The 8,944-nt window shown below is 43.9% G+C and overlaps 1 long non-coding RNA gene across 1 annotated transcript; it reads right to left on the reverse strand.

The window, feature by feature from the left end:
* Window positions 1–5,236: 5,236 nt before the first annotated feature.
* On the reverse strand, window positions 5,237–7,799 carry LOC147224219 (uncharacterized). Its single transcript, XR_015107450.1, has 3 exons — window positions 7,783–7,799; window positions 7,605–7,708; window positions 5,237–5,316 (listed from the first exon to the last, which is right to left on the reverse strand). It is a non-coding gene; the product is annotated as an uncharacterized LOC147224219 (long non-coding RNA).
* Between the last annotated feature and the right edge of the window lie 1,145 nt (window positions 7,800–8,944).

Genomic DNA, 8,944 nt, shown 5'->3' on the forward strand with positions numbered 1-8,944 from the left:
CGGTGGAAATGAAAATAACTCATTATACAGCTGTGAGACACAGGTCTGACCTTTTAGAGGAAAAATGTTGAATTAAAACGCATCGCTTGGGGATTGTGGACTGATTATGAAGTGATGTTTCATGCCAGTTGCTGGCAATGGTTAATGAACGTCTTCTCTTATTAGCACTGGAGAGTATCTTACATTTTGCCCAGGTGGCGCTTCTATATCAGAAATCTACTGCAGTCGTGCCATATAAAACAGTTAATGATACATGTATTTCAATATATTTGCATTTGTGTGAGTATTTGTATTTATTGTGGGTATTTTTCAGATATTACCCTTTTTGACAGCTAGTTGAACACAACTTGCCATCAACGTCTCGCAAATGAAACAACAAAAACATGAATAATAACAATAAAATGCTGGTGATAAGAATACTAGCAAAAAGAATAATAATATCTATTATTGCTGCCATAAGTATTATAACAACACCAAGAAATATTGTCAAAAAAAAAACTGAGATACTGCATTAAGTGAAATATTCAGAACTCTTCTTATTTCTGAAAACTACATTATCTTAACTGTGAACAGTTTATTTACAAAATAAATACAGATTTATTGTATATTATTGTGCAATTTTAAGCCCATCCAAATGAAAATAAATAAATAAAAGGGAATCAAGACATTTTTGTGCAAACATTGTTAAGCAATTTGACGCTCTCTATCAATAATAAGAACCTTCTTAAAATAGATAAAGCTGTTTCAACGAGTGAAGTCGCAAACTTAATGTAGCATGACGGATCAAAACTGCGCTGGGCCTTTGACATAATGGAAAATATTCGATCAGGATCAGAGCCGGAGTCATTTTCTGTCTCTAACCACAGGAATAACAAGGTTTTTATACCGTGACACGGCAGCCATGTGCCCGAGGCTGGTGAATTTGACAAAGACTATACACTCTTGGCCTCTGTGACTAAACAGCCTCCAAAAATCCAATAAATGTGACCGACGATCACAGCGTGCAGTTTGTGCATGAAAGCATTAAAAGACGGGATGAATTTCCAACACGGAAACGGAATATCTCAAAAGTAAGACCGGCAGAACAAAGGAGGAAGAAAAAATATGCTGAGGGATGAAATGAGGGAAGTTGCTGCTCTAGTAAAAATAAAAAAAAGCATGTGTGTGTGTGTGTGTGTGTGTGTGTGTGTGTGTGTGTGTGCGGAGGGGGGACAAAAGTTCTGCAGGCAATGCTACACGGGAGGGCAGAGCTCAGGGAAGCTTAGTTCTCACTCTGGGCTTTCTAGCCAGTCAGCAAGAAAAAAAAAATATGTTCTGTCAGTGTAATAAGAACACGGGAGCAGCAGGGAAGCTTTATCTTCATAGCCCTGGAGGTGCGGCGGCGCCGTCGGCTGGAGCCGGGCATGAGGAGGACTGACCCAGTACCTCTTCTGTGTAACGGGAAATGATGAGCTAGGCTGTGACAGCTAAGGGGCGAGAAAACGGCACGGTTTGATCGAAGGCGGCTGAACGCACACGATAATTTACTTCGTCCTAAAATGGCCAATACCCACAAAGGCCATTACAAGGAAGGGTCCTCCATTGTGAAAATGTAACCGAGCCGTGTGCGGGTCGCACGATGTGAAACTAACGTACCCACTTGTCACCTCCATCACAATACAGTGCTTTGAACGCAGCGGATCTTTATCACACGGAGAGGACCTCTCAGTCGAAACTTAAAGTGACCCCTTCGAGCTTGGGGATATTTTTGATTTATCATCGCGCACTCGGGGCTCTGTGGCGATGCATCACATCGACGTCGCCTTATTACATTTTACAAGATTTTACATTTACACCTAAAGTAAATGTAGAGGTGTGAAGGGATAAAACATTTTCCTCCGTGCAGCATCTGTAACATTAAGCAGAAGAATGTGTGAAGAAGCAATAGATAGTGAGATTTATATTCAATAATAGTAATACATATATTTATAGAGCTTTTGCCATTAAAGTGCTGTACAAGTGAGAAGCGATAAGAGTAGGACCCCCATGAATAACAACTCTCATTCGACTCATATATTCTGACTATCTTGTGCTGAGGGACTCAAAGGGATTCGAAGCGACCGATGAACCGACAGCGTGGTTTTGAACTGTGGAAGGAAATGGGAGAACGTGCAAATTCCACACAGAATGTCTGAAGTCAAACCAGGGACCTTCATGCTGTGATCGTTCACGCAAATGCCACACAGGACTTGTAAACCGTTTTTGAACTGTAGGAACTTTTCCTGCTGTTCCAGGAGGCTTTTCAGGATTTTTGTGGTGGAACCGGGGGACCATTGACCTCAGTTCCTAGAACCATTTTAGCCCCTGAAGCAGAGTCTTTTTACGGTTCTATAGGAACTCATTTGATGTAGGTAATTGGTAGAACTCATAAACCGCGCCCATTTCCAGATAAGTCTTATGGACTGCAGAGCATCGTTCTTTTTAAAAACCACTGCTCAGCCACTTCTTTTGCGACAAAATGTACAGAACCAGTGAGAAATGGACAAACAAAGAGGACCATGCTCTTCTGGCCTGCTATGCCAGAAAGGGGTTTCCGTGGCTTACAGAGGAACATAAACATTTCCCCTGAAATAAGTACAAAATCACCTAATGGTGAGGTTTTTCACATGATAAAGCAGTGCAGGGAGAAAATGCAAACACTTAAACCCTCAGTCATGGTTATCATCCTGCTATGCGAAACTTGAACGGCAACTTCGCTCTCCCTGTTGACCGTGTCATTTTCCTCTTCTTCACGGTGATTTATATTTGAGTATAGAGCTTAATGTACACGTGTAAGACACTTGTATCACACCGTTCCCCTGTGTCAGGGGTGTCAAACTCAAGGCCTGTGGGCCAGGTCAGGCCCTAAAACAGGTTTAATCTGGCTCATAAAGCTAAAGGATACCTGGTTTGAGGGGAGAATTGAACAATAGGTACATTAAGAGTAGTTAAAATGCCATGATTTTACCCGTCCGGCCCACTTGAGAATGGATTATCCTCCGTGTTGCCCCAGGGCTACAATGAGTTTGACACACAAGGTCCCTCAATGCCCATATAAAAGAAATTCTAAAAGGTTTTCATGGAAGAGGGGAGTTGCCCATTTGAACTGCACTCAACCTTGCACCTGCACTTTGTGAGTTGCACACCAAACTGCATTTAAATGGCTTATTGCACAACCAAAACTGCTCATATTTATAATAATGTTTACTATCATTATTTCTTACCAATACATATTCAAATGCACCGTGAACAGCAAAGAAGGAATTTCACTGTACAGGGAAACATGTTTCAACATTGTGCATGTGACAATAAATGCTTTGAATCTTGAATCTCCATGTGACAATAAACGCTTTGAATATTGAATCTCCAGAATGAAATTCAAGCTGGACGCTTCTAGAACTGCTGTGTCTGAAAGTAGCGACATACAAACAAGTTGGGTCTTCAGCTTTACTTTAAAGGATCAACAGATCAGGTCTGCCTGATGTAAAGAGAAGTCACTGCAGGAAAAGAAAATGCCCTCTAATCAATAGTCTTTTCTGAACCTTGAGGACACACGAAGGACTGGAACCTTGGGACAACCAGACATGTATGCCTTCACCAAGTCAGATAATATGACAATCCAATGCCATTGCATTATGATTTACTAGTTTATTGGTGAAGAGCAACACCTTAGAGTCTGCTGGCCTGATCTGGAAGCCAGCACCAGAGGAATGTGTTCGAATGTTCTTGCTCCAGTCAGAACATGGGCTTCTGCACTGTGGAGAGTTTGCAGGCCTTGGAGGCCACTTTTCTCAGGCAACCCAGAAAAAAGTGCACTAGATAATCCAGTTGCAAAGTCACAAATGCATGGATTGAGATCTCTGTGACCTCAAACGAAAAAACTGATCTGATCTTAGCGATGTTTACAAATGGAAGAAGCCGACTTCTGGTGACCTCTTTTACATGAGGCTCGGAAGAAAGCGTCCTGTCAAAGAACACACCGAGGATCCTAACTGTCCCAGTACTGGATAGGGGCTGTCGGAGCTATCATTGGGCAATAGGCCATGGTCACCCTGTGCCAGTCAATCACACAGCCACATATAGTGACATTTTCACGAAATTTAGAGTCTCCTGCTGCATGTTTTTGGACGGTGGGAGGAATATCAACACAGACACAGGGAGAACATACAAACTCCAAACAACAGCGTTCTTGCAGTGAGGCGAAAGCGCTAATCATGACCGCTGTACTGCCTAAGATATTCATGCAACACTGAAAAATACAAAAATTTCAATAATTTGTACAATAAAATGCACCCCAACTCTGAAAGGACTTTTTTTGTCAAGGCTGTGTTTACACAAATAAGACAGTAATTGAGTAACTGCAGAGAGAGCAGACAATCAAAAGGCTTAATGCATTTTTTTATAGGATTTTTCCCTCAACACCAACTTGCAAAACGGAGAGCTACATTTGGAGGAAATGAGGGGATAAAATTGTTTTTTTTTGCTCATTAATTTACCAGGTCATCCTGCCAGGAAGGCTGCGGCCTCTGCACATGATGAAGATCCTCAGGTATGTCCTGCGGGAAAACAAAAGGAATCTCACATCTCGCTATATCTGATTGCATTTGTTTTTTACGCAGGCATAGATTTTTATTATTAGGACTTCAGAATTGTATGAAGCGAGGCCACACAGGCAGGCTCTTTAACAATTGTCTGCTTTTATAATGGCATTATGAAAATCCGATTTGTGGGATGAACTATTAGTAATTTTTTATCACAATCCAGGGGGAGGGGCGAAGTTCAGCAGGTAATAAAAATGTCAACAAAATACAAATGGTTTATGCATTCTCTGCGGTTGCAGAGACGGCAGCTCGGAGGAAGTGATTGGAAAGAACATTTTTGAAAAGAAGTGGAAAAATATGACTGAGAGCTTTTTTTTTTCACTCACAGAATAAATGTCAATCTTCCGTTCCCGGCCGACAGACATCACATAGCTTCAAACACAGAATTGCACGGGCTGAATTAAAATTTAGTGTGAGCCTGTAACATCTGCAGAATACAGAGCGATTACTCACGAATTCTGGTGAACCTTAAGAAAGATGCAGTCACGCACCTCATGACATCCACCGTCTGCAAGGAACATTGATTTTTCTTTTTTTTCCCATAATTACTTGAGTATAAAATTCCTCTCCCGAACCTTTTTAACGCAGAGAAAATCGTGCCAATTTACAGTACGTGCCTTTCTTCATGGTCTTAATGCAATCACCGGTATTAAAGTTCCAGATCTTCAGAGAGCCATCTTTGCACCCCGTGATGAGTCTGCAAACACAAACACCACATTTAATTAAGTATATCTCATCGAAAGGTTATACGATTATGCCGAGCGTTTACTTGGTCGGGACACGTGTTTAGTCCCCTGGGTTTGGAAGTTTATGAGAGACTATCATGCGAAAAGAGGGCCGTGTTTAATCTGAATCTTCAATCGCTGCAGCGGGGAAGTCGAGCAAGTAAGGTCTCATGTCAACAGTGGGAGGATTTTAGCGCCTGCATCCCTCCTGAAATTGAAAAGTTATGAAATGTTGTGCTTGGAAATGCTAATCTCATAGATTAGAGTTCTAACGCTGTCTATTTAATGCACCCTTACTAAGGGTTGGATCATGGTTGATAGAGAAATCCAGACTTTCCTGAGGCTAGCCGAGAGAAACCTCACCAGGGAGGCTTCCTGACCTGATACCCCGAGTCATCTCATCTCATCTAGCTCCTGTAGATGCTGGAGGAGCCACCGCTCCAGGATGACCAAGCTTCTCACCCTATCTCTAAGGCAGCACCTCAACACCAAGCGGATGAAACCCATTGTAGCTAATCCTACATACACACTGAATTTAATGCCTAATGTTTTATGAGTACTCTTGACTTAGCACAACTACGAACTGCCCAAACGCCATTTCCTTTTTCACAAACGTAGATTTAAACTCAACAGTGTGGAATAGTTGAGTTAATTTGGCATGGCACAGGGGGCAATTGTCCTGGAACCGAACATTTACGGTTCGATTCCCAGCTCACTGAACCCCTAACTGCTTCCCTGGCACCGTTAGATGGCAGCCCACTGCTCATGGTTCATCCGTGATGGGTTTACATCATAAAATACAATAATAACAAAAGTAAAAAAAAAATTATGGTTCCTCTGGTTCAGCCGTCAAACAACATGACCTGGTCGAAGGTCTCTTGTGAGATCATTGGTGATAGTCTATCTGTAAGAGTGGAATCAGAATTGCTTTATTTGCCAAGTAATTTTACAACCACAAGGATTTTGCTTTGGTTGACGAAGCTAAACAGACAACATGTAATAGGCGCTAAATAAAGTGAAAAGTAAAGTGAAACCAGGGTGATCATGGTTGTTTGTGCAAAATGAGAAGATGTGCAAAGTAGTGCAATAGAGGGGTTGGGGCAGCGTCAATGGGGGAATGGGGCATTATTGATTAGACAGACTGCCGATGGGAAGAAACTGTTTCTGTGGCGGGTAGTTTTGGTCCTGATGGACTGCAACTTCTCACCAGAGTGGAGTGGAGTTGAAAAGTCTATGTCCTGGGTGACAGGCGTCACCCAGGATCTTGCCTGCGCACCTGTGGACCCTGGAGGTGTACAGGTACTGTCGAGAAGCTAGATTGCAGCCCATCACCCTCTCTGCAGAGCGGATGATACACTGCATTCTGCCCTTGTCTTTGGCGATGGCAACAGTGTACCAGATGGTGGTGGAGGAGGTGTGGATGAACTCGATGATGGAAGTGTAGAAGTGCATCATCATCGTCTTTGGTGGGCTAAATTTCTTTAACTGCCTCAGGAAGAACATCCTCTGCTGCGCTTTGCTTGTAAGGGAGCTGATGTTCAGCTCCCACTCTCCTGTTCCCAGGAAGCGGCAGGACTCCACAGTGCCAGCTGGGAAATCTCTCAGGATGATGGGGGAGGGTGGGGCTGGCTTCTTCCTCAAGTCCACCACCATCTCCACAGTCTTCAGAGTATTTAGCTCCAAGTTGTTCTGACTGCATCAGGTCACCAGGCGGTCGATCTTCCATCTGTGAGGGTGGTGTCATCCGTGAACTTCAGGAGCTTCACAGACTGGTGACTTGAGGTGGGTTGTCCAGCAGGCACCAAGCACTGACCCAGAATGACCCTCTATGTTGTACATCAAACAATCTGGCCCGATCCCAGGTCGCGGGTAAGACAATTATGATTGTCTATTAAGCTATCTCAAAGATTATTCTGCAAATGTGTCAGACCTGACCCAAGAGGGGCCCCATCAGAAAAGCAGAAGAGATACTGGGATATATATCTCTGGTTAATCTTGGCAAACAACTCCATATACGGTATTTCAAGATGAGACTTTGGGTATGACTACTAAGAGGGTCCCATCAGCGTGAAAGAGCTCCAAGATCAGGTCATTGTCACCAATGAGCCCAGAGACGTTAAGTTGCAGCAGAGGAACCTTTTACTTGTTGATTAATTTGCTTTTGCAGCCAATCGATTCCGCAGAAGTCCAGTCTGTACAAGAATTTATTTAATGTGTTAAGATTCACCCTCGAAAACACAGCCCAGTGTGTCGACTGTACCTGCTTCCTTTGGAGTCAAAGGTCATACAGGTGATGGCAGGGAGGCCACACGTGCCAGCAAACTCAAAAACATGACGTCCCGTGTCAAAGTCCCAAACCTTCACCTGCCGGGAGTCAGAGTGGTCATCAGTTTATATCGGAAATCCGTCTCAGAGTGGAAATGTGAAACCGAACTCACGGATCCCTCGGCGCAGCTGACAACCTGACGGAACTCTTCGCTGTAGCCGCAGCAGGTCACCGGCTCCAGGTGGGAAGCGGACTGTCGACCTCGAATTTCCGGCCTTGCAAATCACAAGCAGCAAGGTGAGCCTCAAGGCGTTGTAATGGTCAGACAAAGAACATTATATCTATTCAATTCCTCAATGAGAAATCTTCACTATCACAAGCTGTCTCGTTTCCGAACCCTACCCTTGGTGTTTTCCGACATCGCACAAGGGTAGCGGATTTTTAAAAATACCGCCAGCGCTCGCAGGATCCCATTATGAATAAAAACCCGGAGGCATGGCAACCAACCTTATCTCAAGGGAGAGCACAGCTACGGAGTCTGCGGCGGCGTACAGACTTTTTATAGCAGGCGAGTACAAACATGCAGATATGTCGCCATGGATCCCGCTAGCTTCGGGGTCTGCTGTGAACAGGCAGCAGTGATCTTCAATGTGCCAGATCTATAGAAAAAAACAAACAAAAAAAAACAAATATGTATATCTTGGGTTAGATCAACACAGAATTATGATTCTGTGTCACTTTGGATAGATTATAAATGATAAACCTTTACGGTGCAGTCTGATGAGACTGAGAAGATCTGGCCGTCTTCGGATGAGATGCAGAGATACGCAACGGGAGCCAAGTGGCCTGTTAAAATTCCAGTTGGGTGCCTGATATGATAAAAAAAAAAAAAATTGCTTTATTATTTAGTTAATAGTGATCCCAAGTTAAACGTGTCATGGACCCTTACCCCGAGTAAAGGGGGTTCCACATGCGGATGAGTCTATCCATGCCTCCGGTGACCAACAGGCTCCGCTTCCGACAGAGATCGAAGGTCTTCACACCTTTGTGGACGCTGAAACCTCTCTGGTCACATGACACTCTGCGCTGCGGGGTCCAGCTCAGCTGGGCTTTCCTGGTCTTACCTTCCAAGCGGGCTTCTGCGATCTCTTTTAACTGCTGCCGGGCATCCGTTAGAGGCAGCACGCAGCCTGAGAAAGTTTTTCAGACCCCGAGGGGCCCCGAGTGAGCGCAGGCATCAATCACAAAGTGCTTTTAAGGGGCGAGGGCGAGTCATTATCGGGATAAATGATGGAACACGCTCGCGTACACAGCTGAGCGTGCGCAAACACACC

This window comes from Fistularia commersonii, chromosome 18 (assembly GCF_037954325.1).
Source record: "Fistularia commersonii isolate RoL2024-O1a breed Wild chromosome 18, RoL_Fcom_v1.0, whole genome shotgun sequence".
Classification (NCBI taxonomy): domain Eukaryota; kingdom Metazoa; phylum Chordata; class Actinopteri; order Syngnathiformes; family Fistulariidae; genus Fistularia; species Fistularia commersonii.